We start from the raw sequence: 15,638 nt of genomic DNA, 5'->3' as shown, positions 1-15,638 counted from the left end.
CAAGGTTTGGGGTTGTGAAGCTTTCGTTACACGAGAGACTCACGACAAGCTTGAACCTCACAGTGAGAGATGTATTTTCATCGGCTACCCACAAAAATCCTTTAGATGTTTATTCTACAGACCTAGTGAGAACGTGGTCTTCGTAGAACGAATGAGAAGAGAGAGAGAGAGAGAGAGAGAGAGAGAGAGAGAAAGAGAGAGATCATATGCAAATAGGATAGTGGGAGTACAATTTATCTTGAAGAAATTCAGGAATAAAATGATGAAGGAACCTCTGAAGTCGCTAGGTCTTAACCTGAGGAAAAAATTCCAGTTAAACCAATTGACAAGTCATTACCTCTTAGGCGTTCTAGTAGAGTTAGAATGCCACCTGAATTTTATGGTTTCCATATTACTACACATGGTCATATGTTTATCAGTGATAGTACACTGGTTAATTTGGATGAGCCAGCTAACTACAAGGAAGCCACGGTAGTCCTTGATTCAGCCTAGTGGAAAGAGGCAATGGACAACGATATCAAGTCCATGTATGAAAACCAAGTTTGGAATTTGGTTGATAATGTTCCAGGTCATAAGACAGTTAGGTGCAAGTGGATCTTCAAGAAGAAGACTGACATGGATGGAAAGTTACACACTTTCAAGGCTTAATTCGTTGCGAAAGGCTTTACTCAAACCCCAGGGGTTGCGTATGATGAGATCTTCTCACCAGTAGCTAAGATAAAATCTATTAGGGTAATACTAGCCATAATTGCGTTTCATGACTATGAAATTTGGTAGATGGATGTCAAAACCACTTTCCTTAATGAAAAGTTGGCTGAGGATGTTTACATGAGTCAGCCAGAGGGTTTTGTGGATGCAAAGTATCCTAATAAAGTGTGTAAGCTTGAGAAATCAATGTATGGATTGAAGCAAGCTTCTCGTAGATGGAATCTTTCCTTTGCCGAGAAGGTCAAAGAGTTTGGTTGGTCTAGAAGTGAAGATGAATCTTGTGTATATGTCAAAGATAGTGGGAGTATAGTAACCTTCCTGTTTCTGTAAGTTGAAGACATACTTCTTGTAGGACACGACGTTCCAACCTTGCAAGAAGTTAAGTATTGGCTTGTAAAGTGTTTCACTATGAACGATCTGGGTGAGGTTGCTTATATTCTAGGGATAAGGATTTTGAGAGACAGGAGTAAAAGGCTAATTGGACTTAGTCAAAGAACATACTTGGAAAAGGTGGTAAAGCTTTTTAGTATGGAGAGTTCAAAGAAAGGAGTAGAGCCCTATACATAGTAATACCAAATTGAATAACACATAGAGCCCGAGTACTAATACAGAGATATCAGAAATGAGTAGAGTTCCATATGCTTCTGCAATTGGATCTATCATGTACGCTATGACATGTACTCGCCTTGTTGTGGCTTTTTCTTTGAGCATGTTCAGTCATTATCAGGGAAATCCAGGTAGAGCCCACTGGATAGTAGTTAAGAATATTCTCAAGTATTTGCGAAGAACTAAGGACTGGCTTCTTGTGCTTGGTGGCAGTGATACGTTGAGAGTAACTGGGTATAGTGATGCCAACTTTCAAACCGACAGTGACAACTTATGTTCTCAATATGGCTGGGTGTTTAATTTAAATAGAGGAGCAGTAACCTAGAAAGGTTCAAAACAGGAGACGGTGGCTGATTCTACTTGTGAATAAGAGTACATAGCGGCAAGCAAAGAATCAGAGGAGGCTATTTGGTTGAAGAACTTCATCGGAGATCTTGGAGTTGTTCTAGCCATCAAGGAGTCAATGGAGATTTTCTGTGATAATGATGGGGCGTTTGCCTTAACAAAGGAACGAATAGATCATTGCAGATCAAGGCATATAGTCAAAAAATACCATTTCATTAGACATAGAGTAGAAGAAGATCACCTCGTTGTGAAGAGGATGTCATCAGAAGAGAATCCAACAGATCCCCTCACAATGTAGTTGACTTTTGGCGATTAAGTAATGGAGATTTATTTATGAGTTGGATTACTACCTTTTGTCTATTGTTTGTTTTGTGTTTAATTATGAAGTAAATCCTCTAGAATAATTGGATTATTCAACCTCCACATTCGTTTATACTTTTGGAAGTAAGTAGTGAATTAAGGTCGTCATGAATTGGGTTGTAGATTGTCTAAGGGTTTAGACATATCAATGGTTTGTTGCAACGTTCATAAGTATTTATAAATAGGGATTTTAAATATTGGATTAACCCACGCTCATAGAATTACTTCATGGAATTTATCACGAGTAATTCTGAGACAACAATATCTTATAATCTATAAATGGAGATATATGAGTCGTAGTTTACAAGTTGGTTGTGCATTGATGATACATAAACACATCAGTAACTGGATGTTATAAAATGTATTGTTGTGTATAATTTGATGAGTAAAAAGCAATATCTTTGGGCCCCTTAGTGATTTGGCGTTGACTTATAGTGATAGGCGCGACTAGAACTTGATCGATGTGTTCAATTTATAGTTCTATGTCATTACAAATTAGAAATCAGGAAACAAAGTATAGGACAGTGAGATTGATTATGTTCCATGTCTCATATTATTATGATATCTTGCAAAACGGAGGATTATATGATCACTTATCTTAGGACATGTTGCTGACTAGGTTAGAGGTCGACAATAGCTTTTGGTAGCTACAACTTGCTAATCAATTTCGAAGATTATACAAGCAATTATAGTTATTAGACGTATCCAAGTGGGAGACTGTTAGATTTGGTGTCTAAGCCCATAACTATAATTGGTATTAAGTTGAATTGATAGTAGCACGGTCCTTTTGGGTTACCCTCAAAGCTGGAAATTGTACAGGTTTATATTGGAGAAAAGGTAGATTTATTGTTTGACTAATAAACTAGAATAAATGGTTTTTAATATAATATGAGAATAATATATTAATTAGAAATCATAATATTTAATTAATATATGATCAAAAATTAAATAGAGTTAATTTTGGGATCAATTGGATTAATTAAATTGTGCAGGAGCTGTTTGACAATTTATTAATAGTCAAGGAAAAGGCTCTAGAACCTCCTTAAGAGAGGTTAGTCTAATTCTTCTAGGTAGGGACTAATTTTCCGTCCAAAGGCTATTGGATGAAGGCCTGTGAGCTGCTTGGTCACAAAGCAAAGGAATTAGGGTTTCCACCCTTAAACCCTAACTTTGACTCTAAGCTACCTCACCTATATAAGGAGCCTTGGACTTCACATTTTCAGCACTCCTAACCCAAAGAAAGATCTAGTCGAAATTCTCCTTCTCCCTCTCTATAATACTTAGTTGCTAGTCTTATGTGTGAACCATCAGAGGCACGACGCTTGTGGTGCTAGCTACCAAAGTTTTGAGGAAGAAGGATTAAAGATTGTTGACTATTACAATCTAAAGTTTAATTTTCTTATCTTATGAACTATTTCATTTGTAGTAAAGTTTTGTATGCTAGAGATTCATAGTATGTTGCTATATGTGAAAGACATAAATCAAAACTAGGTTGCATGTTCCCTAATCAGTTATAATTTTTTGATTGTTTTTCGCTGATGGTATTGTAGTTGTAACTTAGATTCCCCATCAAACACATCATCAATCATCTTAGTAAATAACAAAATGCAAAAGCGAGTGGTGTGTGCTCTGCAATCATCCTGAGCTCTTCCCTTTGGAAAAAGAAGTACCTGAAACATAAACTGAAAACCGTAAGCACAAAGCTTAGTGAGTTCCCCAACATACCACATACCATGCATAAATAAACACATAATGGGCCATGTCCAATGAGTGTAACTGGCCCCGCCCACACTAGCATAATAGGCCCCACCCAACCTATAAATCACATAAGAATATACACAAACAAGAGTCACACAGACATCTACTATCCTAGCATAACTAATCATGGGCCGACATTGGTCCTTTAGACCCACCAAACATTGTGAGGAAACTCACCTCGCACTTGTAAAAACCTAAAACCAGATAAAATTTTTCATTTTTGAAAAAAGAATTACAATTATAATTTGTTCCCAAGAATCCATTAATTGTATCAAAAATTAGATTAACAAAATAGATAAATGCGGAAAGTGCTGGAGAGTGAATGTTGCACCATCAAGTCGGGCCCTTCCCCTTACTATCGGAGGTACCTGACACACCCTAATAAACTGTAAGCAAGAGCGTAGTGAGATTCCCAAAATATCACATAACATATAACCACAAAATACCATGCAATATACATAAAGTTGCCATGGGCTACCCCCATGGTCTTTACCTGGAATACCATGGGCTACCCCCATGGCCTGATATCCAAGTTCCATGGGTTACCCCATGGTCTTTACCTGGAATTCCATGGGCTACCCCCATGGTCTGATATCCAATGGCCATGGGGTACCCCCTGGGTCCTTACACAAGAGTCACAGGCTACGCCCGGGGTCTTCATATAGTCAATCCATAAAAACTAACAATACACATATCATATATTGGGCCGACATTGGTGCCTTTAACACATGGATAAGGTGAAAAGACTCACCTCAGGCTGCTAACAAAATATTGCTCGACTACTGGTCCGGAAATCTCACACTGAATAACCACGAGTTATCCTAATTAGAATTAAATCATGAAACAAGACAAAGGCCGAAACTCCTAAGTCCAAACTCCTACAGCAAGAACCAAAAGTCTTTCCTTCAATAATCGAATTTACATCCAAGGTCCATAATAATAATGGGCCACAAGGCCTAAAAGGCCCAAACCATTCCGCTGTGGTGCAACCACAAGCTTAAAGGCTCAAAAATCTAATCAATCCAGGCTCAAGGATAAATAGGGCCCAAATGACTTAAAAGCCAATCGAAAGCCCAAAGTCCACTAGAAGCGTACGCCCAGTGTACATCTTCAGTACGCTTAGCGTACTAAGCTCTTGGGCAGTATGCGCATCGTACAATCTAGTACTCCAACGTACAAGTTGATTTTGCACAAAAGTTATTAAGTGCTTAATTGGTGAAGTCACTTCGTCCAAATATAGATCTTGGTAATTTCTAAGGTCCTAGAGCATAAAGTTGACAACTTTTATGGCTTTGCATTCCATATGGGATCCAAAACCACTTTTAATCCATTAAGACTTTCTTTAAGACCTTAAACTCTTGCGTGATGCCGTAATTGATGGGATTTGAGCATTCTAACACTCCTATGGTGTACATGCAACCCTAGAAACCTTGGATCTATGTTTGACTAAGATACATGCAAATAATTATTTTTCCAAGGTTCTTATCCAATCTAGCATGGCATGGGGAACTTGAATCAAATAAAGATAGTAGAATTACTTACCTTGATTGCTTGGATTTTAGAGCCTAGCACCCATAGTGTGGATGCCTCAAATGGAAATCACAAATCACCACAAACTTGGAACTTTGGGAGAATAGTAATCTTCTTTCTTGAAATCGACCCTCTTGCTTTACTCACGACAACTAGTGTGATTTCAAGAACCAAAGCCTCCTTTATATAGTGTGGTGGATTAGGGTTACATCCATGTAAACCCTAATACGCATGTCTTTTCATTTCCATGAGATCCATGGGTTAAAGCTCCATGGAGTATCCATGGACTTTCCAAGCAAGCCTAGCCCATTCCAAATAAGCATTATCCCACACTATATAAATATAGGAGCCCATATTTAATTAGTAATACTTTTGATCTCTAAATTAATCCTAGATTAATTATAGATCAATACTAATTAAATAATATGATTTTATATTAATATATTAGAACTTATAATATATTAATAAATCATAACATATACTATTCTCAAAAGATTATCCATAAATTGTTCGGGTGAAGTGCAAGCCAAATGGACCATGTCGAGTCGGGTTAAGTACATACCAAATATAGTTATGGACTTAGACACTATATCCAACAGTCTCCCACTTGGATAAGTCTAATAACTATAGTTGGAAGTATGACTTCAGGAACCGATCAACAGTCGTATCAGCCGAACAAATACATGGAACATGGTCTTGCTTATTGTCCAACATTTGTTTCCTGATTTCCGATTTGTTTGTCATACAACTTAACTGAACACATCAATTTAGTTCTGACCGGGCCCGGTACATAGGTCAAAACAAAATCATCGAGGGGCCCATATATCGCTTCTAATCCTAGAAGGAACAGATAAACTTCGACTCATATGTTTGCTCTACTACTTGTTGAATTACACACAAAGGTATGTTTTATAACATTGAGTTACCAATGCGTTTTCGTACAATGAATGCATAACCAACTCATAGGCAACACATCATATCTCTAGGTTTGAAGACTTATATGATATTACCGTCTCACGATCACTCGACATAAATTCCATGAAGTGATACAAGTGAGCGTGGGTTGAATCCAATACTTAGAACTTATGAGCACTCACAAGTGTTGTAGCCCCGCTTTGTCTAACATCTTAGACCTCTACAAGCCAACCCATGACAGTCTTGATTCATATCTACTTCCAACATATGACCGACTGTGGAGAGTTTGAATAATATGATATAAACCATAACATAATTATTCTGGAAGTCAAAACATGCAAAAAAAAATAATAGTAAACGATTGACAAGTGATAGAAACACTTATAAATAACAGCTTTTATTTATCATCAAATGTCAATTACATTTTACAAATTTCAAGATTATCTAACTACTAAAACTAATATCATCCTTCAGCCATATGCTCCGAGCATGCTGGAGATGCTTAGCCCGAGTCAGTCCCTTTGTGAGGGGATCTGCTGGGTTCTCATCCGATGATACCCTCTTTGCCACGAAGATTCTTTCTTCTATTCGATGTCTGATGAAGTGATATTTTATGTAAATGTGTCTGGATCTCCCATGATCTCTTGGTTCCTTGGCTAAGGCAACCGCACTATTGCTGTCATAGAAAATCTCCATTGGCTCCTTAATAGTTGGTACGACTCCAAGGTCTCCGATGAAGTTCTTAATCCATATAGCCTCCTTTGCTGCCTCGGTAGCTGCTATATACTCTGATTCACAAGTGGAATCAGCCACTGTCTCCTACTTGGAAATTTTCCAAGTAATTGCTCCTTCGTTTAGGGTAAATACCTGCTAATCATGCTCAAAGCAAAGGCTACATCAGGTCGAGTACACGTCATAGCATACATGATCGATCCTACAGCTGAAGCATAAGGTATTTGACTCATTTCTGCTATCTCAGCCTCTGTATTCGGACTCTGAGTTTTACTCAGTCTGGAATTACAATGGATAGGTAACTCACCTTTCTCGGAGTTATGCATGTTGAACCTTTTCAACACTTTGTCCACATAGGTGCTTTGACTAAGTCAAATTAGTCTTTTATGCTTGTTTCTCAAAATCCTTATCCGTCGGATATAGGCAGCTTCACCAAGATCCTTCATAGCGAAACACTTCCCAAGCCAGGACTTTACTTCCTGCAGGGTTGGGATGTCATTTCCTATGAGTAGTATGTCCTCCATATACAGCACCAAAAAACTAACAATACTCCCACTAGCCTTGATATAGACACAAGATTCATCTTCACTCCTTGAAAAGCCAAATTCTTTGACTTTCTCATCAAAGCAAAGATTTCATCTGCAAGGTGCCTGTTTCAATCCATAAATGGATTTCTCGAGCTTAAACACTCTATTGGGGTACTCTGTGCTGACAAAACCCTCTGGCTGAACCATGTAAACATCTTCAGCCAACTTTCCATTAAGGAAAGAGGTTTTGACATCTATTTGCCATATTTCATAGTCATAAAATGTAGCCATGGCTAACAGAACCCTAATAGACTTAATCTTGGCCAATGGTGAAAAGGTCTCATCATAGTCAACTCCCGGAGTTTGAGAATAACCATTTGCAACCAGTCGTGCCTTATAAGTGTGTAAATTACCATCTATGTCGGTCTTCTTCTTGAAGATCCATTTGCACCCAACTATCTTACGATCTTGTACATTGTCAACCAAGTTCCAAACTTGATTGTCATACATGGATTGTATCTCGCTATCCATAGCCTCTTTCCATTTCGCAGCCTCAGGGCCTGCCATGGCTTCCGTGTAGTTGTTAGGCTCATCCAGATTTACCAGTGTGTTATCACTGATAAGTGTCTCGCCTTCTGCAGTAATATGGAAACCATAATAATGCTCAGGTGCATTCCTAACTCTGGTGGAACGCCTCAGAGGTATAGATTCTTCAGTCGGCTCAACAGGAGTTTCCTCCTCAGGTTGAGGGCTAGGGTTTGAGGTTCCTTCACCACTTGACTCTTGAATTTCCTCAAGGTCAATTTGCCTCCCACTGTCTCCTTGGCTCATGAATTCTCTCTCTCGAAAGAATCCTCTTCTTGCTACAAAGACCACATTATCACTGGGTCTGTAGAAGATGTAGCCAAAGGATTTCTGTGGATAGCCGATGAAAATACACCTTTCGCTTCGGGGTTCGAGCTTATCATGAGTCTCGCGTCTCATGAAAGCCTTGCAACCCCTAATCTTGATGTGGTCTAGATTGGGAACTTTTCCAGTCCACATCTCGTGAGGTTTTTTGGCAACCTTCTTTGTAGGGACTAGATTAAGGATATGGGCGATAGTCTCTAAGGCATACCCCCAAAATGAGATTGGTAGCGAAGCTCGACTCATCATGGAACGAACCATGTCCAACAAGGTCTGATTGCGCCTCTCAGCTACACCATTCAACTGTGGTGTCCTAGGAGGTGCCAATTGTGAGATAATCCCACATTCGTTAAGATAGTCAAGGAACTCAGTACTCAGATACTCACCACCACGATCAGATCGAAGCATCTTAATGTTCCTGCCCAACTGATTCTCCACTTCTTGCTTAAACTCTTTGAATTTCTCAAAGGTTTCTGACTTATGCTTGATTAGGTAGACATATCCATATCTACTAAAATCATTTGTAAAAGTCACATAGAAGCAATTAGCATCTCTTGTGGTGGTTCTGAAGGGTCCACACACATCCATGTGTGTGAGGTCCAACAATCCTTCACCCCTATCACAAGTGCCAGTAAAAGGTGACTTTGTCATTTTACCAAGCAAAGAAGATTCACAACTATCATCTGACTTTAGGTCAAATGACTCCAAGACTCCATCCTTTTGGAGTTGGCCTATGCGTTTCTTGCTTACATGTCCAAGACGACAATGCCATAAAGATGCTTTATCTAAGCTAGCGGAAGAGTCAATACACAACACATTATTTCCTAGATTATCTACAACAGATACACTTTCATACACGCCATCACAAGGTAATGCTTTAAAATAAAGAACATTATTAAAGAAAGCATCAATACTACCATTATTATTATCAAAATAAAAGGTAAAACCTTGTTTATACAATGCATGAAAGGAAATAACATTTCTTGCCATTTCTGGCGAATAATAACACTTATTCAAATCTAATGTAAACCCACTATTTAGAACTAAGGAATAAACTCCTATCTTGGTGACAGGTGAAGCTTTCCTTTTTCCCATGATCTAGTTTATCTTTCCCTACTCCACATTCTCACTTCTTCTTAGTCCCTGCAAATCACAAAATATGTGAGTACCACAACTTGTATCAAGGACCCAAGACTTAGAATGAGGTGAGTTATTAGACAATATAGTGTATATACCTGCATGGTTGGGTTCTACTTTCCCATCCTTCAAATCTTGCCGGTACTTTGATCAGTTTCGCTTCCAGTGCAACTTTTCATGGCAATAGAAGCATTCAGCCCCATTAGGGTTAGCAGAAGGAGTGAAAAAACCTTTCTTGGTTTTGCTTGAAGAGGATCCTTCAAGGGTATTGCCCTTGGTACCCTTAGAAGGGTTCTTTCTCTTCTTCCCTTTGCCATGCCCGATTGCCAAGACATTGGCCGCAGGTGGAGTAGGAGTAGGAGTAGCAGTAGTAACAACCGAATTACCCTTTAGACCACTTTCGGTGGTCTTCAAAAGTCCATGAAGTTTGCTGAGGGTGACTTCTTCCTTGTTCATGTGATATGTCATGCGGAATTGATCATAACACGATGGAAAGGAGTGCAAAATGATGTCTATTGCTAACTCCTCGGGGAAGTTCACATTTAGCTTCAGTAAACGGTCCACATACCTTTGCATTTTCTACATGTGGCCCGTGATGGGTTCACCATCCTTCATTCGGGTTGTTATCATGGAGGAGATTATTTCATATCGCTCTTGACGAGCACTTTGATGGTAGCGGTCCATCAAGTCCTGGTGCATCTCAAAAGGATAATAGTCCTCATAGGACTTTTGGAGCTTGGCTGTCATGGTGGCCATCATAATGCATGCCACTTTTGTAGCATCTCTTTCATGTACCTCATATTCAGCAAGCTCTTCAGGAGTAGCAGTTGGCTTGAGTACCTTCAACTCCTTGTCGAGAACATATTCTTCGTTCTCATATCGAGTGACCATCCTGATATTTCTAATCCAATCAGTAAAGTTGGATCCATCAAAGATGACTCTCCCACAAAGATTCATGAGAGAGAAGGAGCTAGTAGGGTTTGAGCCAGAAGCATTGTTATTGGAAGACATCTGAAAAGAAGAGGGAATAGATTAGATTAGATTTAGAGATAGTCCTTAATAAAACGCCCAAATGTAGTATTAAGGCTAGGAACCAACACAATATTTTATAACTTAGAAGAGGGATGTCGTAATCTAAGCTATAAGATATTTGAAGGTAGGTGAATGACGATTCACCAATTTCCACCATGGAAAACGAAATATTTAATTATGTTTTAATTGATTTAGAAACTCCTAGATTCTTTGAGATTCATTGAACTTTCCTCAATGGCATGTTTCAATCTCGAGTGTGCCCTTCAAGTTTTGTGAGTGCGATGCCGAGGATAACAAAACAAGGTGTGAAGTAACCATGCTAATTACTTCGTGACCTTAATGTTTTACCCCTCAATCGATGTGCCGGTTAACCACACACGCTCCATCGATACTATGATAAGCATTAAGTCACCCTTTACCTACCTTGTTATGTTCAAGTTAGTGTGCCGGTTAACCACACACGCTCCACTAACGACTTAAACAAAGTGTAAAGTGTAATTTCATGGATTACCACCTTATTCACATGTTCCAAAAATAACTAAGATTGGGATTTCAATAAAGTTTAGTTACTTTAGTATTATCATTATACTTTTAATAAGAATTTATAAGTCCTTGTCCTACCCGTTCGGCTAACGACCCTCCACCGACCAAGGAAGCGGTGGGTGAGAGTGGACACCCATTAAGTTGTCATTTTATAGGAAGCAACCTTATACTCCCCTTATAGACCGGCTTCGTGAATGAGGCATATTAGCGGTAAGACGACTTGATCTTATATATATATATATATATATATATATATATATATATATATATATATATATATATATATATATATATATATATATATTATTAACTTATAATATTATAAAGTATAAGGGTTGAATTTTAACTTTTAAAATTCTAAGGGTTGGAACTAAAGTTTAATCATGACTTTACTTGTTCCAAAACTTGAGGGCAAGTTTTGTAAACTTTCAAAACTTTTCATTTCTTATAACTTATGAATTTAATTGAGTATTAAAATGAAGACTCTTCATTTTTTCTAACTCTTGTGTTCAATTAATGGATTTTATTAAAGTGTGACCTTTGGTTTTCCATAACTTGAGGACAAGTTATGGACTCCATTAAAACACATTATGATCAAGAATTAAACTACCAAGTAGGTTACAAACAATTCCTATGATCATCTAATCTTCATAAGATCTAGAACATGAATATGATCATCAAAGTTTCAAGGATTGTATGAACACATACAAAGCATGCAATTTTGATATAAGTTATTATAAATGGATTAGAACAGCCATTACACCAACTAAAACAAGTTTTAAAACACCAAAACAGTTTAGGGTAATGTTTCTAGTCCATTTCCAGCAGCAAAAGTCGAAAATATGCATTCTGAGGCTTCTACTCGTCGAGTGCACGAACCTACTCGATGAGTAGGATGAATTTGGTCATGGACTCGGCGAGTTCATCATGCAGACAGCAAGAAAATCGATTTTTTTTCACTATTTTGCATCAAGTATCAAACAAACAAGCCTAGACTCTAATACCATTGATGGTATTTGAGCATTCTAACACTCCTATGGTGTAACAACGGAAATTTTAAAACAAAATTTTCATTTCTAAAAATGTATTTTCATCCAAAACAAAGCATAAACATCCAACGTATCACGTCATAATACAATCATATAAATCCCAAGATCATATATCATCCATCAGTGTGTACAGATCACGCCGCCGCCTTCCCACGGTCCTCGCTAGTACCTGAAACACATACACAACAACTGTAAGCATAAATGCTTAGTGAGTTCCCCAAAATACAACTTACGCACATACGCCTTTCCAGGCCCTGACCTTCTGGTCCATGTGTCTCAGGGGACTTCCGTCCCTGCTGGGTAAACCTTCCGGTCCTACCCACGCCAACCTTACAGTCCACATTACAACGCCTTCCGGCCGATAACATAATGCCTTCCGGCCCATATCAATCATATCATACATAGCACATATAACAATTAACTTAGCACATATGTCTCATACCATATCCGACCTTCCGGTCACACAGTCAAAACCCTTCCGGGTATAGTATAGTGAGAAGACTCACCTCGTGAATATCGATAGCTAGAAAATCCCAAAATCACACGTGCTCGATCCTCCGAGCTACAATCTCTCTATATCATCATACGTCTCTTATTAACATTTTTACCACTAAGGTTGACTACCCTTTTAAGTCAACACTAGTCAACTCTTGGGCAACGGTCAACGGTCAACTTTGACCGGACTCGGCGAGTGCACTATGGCGACTCGGCGAGTCTAGACGTTTTCACCAATCTCTCTAGGATTCCCTTTTGACACATCGAGTACTCCCCCTGACTCGACGAGTTCCACCTGGAAGAATCGCGGGGCCACCCCGACTCAACTCGCCGAGTCTCAAGAACAACTCGGCGAGTCCCAGTTCAACTCAGACCACCTGTCAACCCTCTCTGACTCGCCCTGACTCACTGAGTCAACCTATGACTCGACTGGACCACCCACTGGGCGATCTGAGGGCAATCTTCAAGCTACTCGCCGAGTCTGATCATCGGACTCGGCGAGTCCATGCCATGCAATCACTCAAACTTGCTTCTAAGGTCAGATCTGTTCCAACAATTCATAGATCTGGCCTTCCTAGACTGATTCAACACGTAAAGTCCTTATCTTGGTGTTCATAACACACCCCATGGCTCATAAATGGCATTTTGACCTAAGGCATAAGGATTCCAATCCAAAACCTCCATTGATTCACAAAAAGCTTGGGCAAAGGGACACTCTGGACCTCCAAGGGTCCAGACCTGGTCTAAATCGCTTAAGGGGCCAAGGGGGCACTCGATCTAGCCACAAAAGGGCTCAACAAGCCCTAAATCAAATGAAAACATCAACATAGCAGAGGATAGCTCGAAGATATTACCTCAAATGCGATGCTCTGGACCCCAAACTCTCAGGAAGTGGCTCCTTTTGCCTTTCCTTAGCTGATCCTCCCTTTTCCTTGCAAGATGACACCTCCAAGATCAATAATGGCCTCCTACTATGCTCCAAACGCTCACACTCGATTAGGGTTTCACTCAAGGGACTGGTGAGCACAAATGACGGCCATAAGGCCCTTTAAATAGGTCCCAAACCCGAGAAATTAGGGTTTCATTAAACAGCGCGGACTCGCCGAGTCCATACCTTGGACTCGCTGAGTCCAGGCGCAAACCCGCGTCCAGAACCGCGGTCCTACTCGGCGAGTCTGAGCTCCAACTCGCCGAGTCCCCTCTCAAAACACCAAAAACATAAACATAAAAGATACCTGGAAATCCGGGCTGTTACAACTCTCCCCCACTAGAACTAGACTTCGCCCTCGAAGTCTCGCTCTGAAAATAGCTCTGGATGTTGCTCACGCATCTCACGCTCCGGCTCCCAGGTCAGCTCCGATCCCTTCCGATGTTGCCACTAAACCAACACCAGAGGTACCTCCTTGTTCCTCAGAACCTTGATCTTCCGATCTCTGATGGCCACTGGTCTCTCGGCATATTTCAGGCTCGCATCCACCTGAATATCCTCTAATGGAACCACTGCCGACTCATCGGCTATACACTTCCTCAACTGCGACACATGAAAAGTGTCGTGAATCTGCCCCAACTCTGTTGGCAACTCCAAACGATAGGCTACCTGGCCTACCCTCGCAATCACACGAAACGGTCCAATATACCGGGGCCCCAACTTGCCCCTCTTCCTGAATCGGATCACTCCTTTCCAAGGAGAGACCTTCAGGAGAACGAGATCGCCGACCTGAAACTCAAGCTCGGATCGACGTCGGTCCGCATAACTCTTCTGTCGGCTTTGGGCAGTCAACAACCTCTGTCTAACCTGCTGAATCTGCTCTGTCGTCTGAAGCACGATCTCTGTACTGCCCATCACTCTCTGCCCAACCTCTCCCCAACAAATGGGGGTCCGACACCTCCTCCCGTACAACAGCTCAAAGGGCGGCATACCAATGCTCGAATGATGGTTGTTGTTGTAGGAAAACTCTGCCAAGGGTAAATACGCATCCCAGCTACCCCCAAAATCCAACACACATGCTCGGAGCATGTCCTCAAGCGTCTGAATCGTCCGCTCACTCTGACCGTCTGTCTGGGGATGATATGCGGTACTAAAATGCAGTCTAGTACCCAACTCCTCATGAAATTTCTTCCAAAATCTGGAAGTGAAACGCACATCACGGTCCGAAACAATCGAGATCGGCACCCCATGCCGAGATACCACTTCCCTCACATACACCTCTGCCAACTTTTCCGCTGAAGAACTCTCACTGATGGCAAGGAAGTGAGTCCTCTTCGTCAACCTGTCCACAATCACCCAAATTGCATCAACTCCTCTGGTAGTCCTCGGCAATTTGGTGATAAAATCCATGGTGATTTGTTCCCACTTCCACTCGGGAACCTCCAATGGCTGCAACTTGCCATGCGGTCTCTGGTGCTCGGCCTTAACCCTACGGCAGGTCAAGCACCTCTCAACAAACCATGCGACGTCCCTCTTCATACAGGGCCACCAATACTCTTTCCTCAAATCCAAATACATCTTCGTAGCCCCCGGATGGATCGAAAATTTCGACCGATGAGCCTCTTCCATCAAAGTAATATGCGTACCGCCCACAAACGGTACCCAAATCCGACCCTGAAAAGTCATAAGCCCTTGTCCATCTGTAACGAACTCCGAAACCAACCCAACGACTCGCTCCTTCTTTTGCATCTCCGATTGCACAGCCTCGGCCTGTGCCCCACGAATGACATCCAGTACCGGAGCTATCACGGTCAATCTCAAACATATATCCCGCAGTGGAGTGCTCTCCGCCCTGTGGCTCAACGCATCGGCTACCACATTAGCCTTGCCTGGGTGGTACAGGATCTCACAATCATATTCCTTGACCACATCCAACCACCTCCTCTGCCGCATATTTAGGTTGGGTTGATCCATCAAGTACCTCAAACTCTTATGGTCCGTGTATATCGTACATCGAACCCCATACAAGTAGTGACGCCAAATCTTGAGGGCGAACACTACCGCCCC

The sequence above is a fragment of the Lactuca serriola genome, chromosome 9 (assembly GCF_051521515.1).
Source record: "Lactuca serriola cultivar US96UC23 chromosome 9, Lser_US96UC23_V15, whole genome shotgun sequence".
Classification (NCBI taxonomy): Eukaryota; Viridiplantae; Streptophyta; class Magnoliopsida; order Asterales; family Asteraceae; genus Lactuca; species Lactuca serriola.
This window is presented reverse-complemented; position numbering follows the sequence as displayed.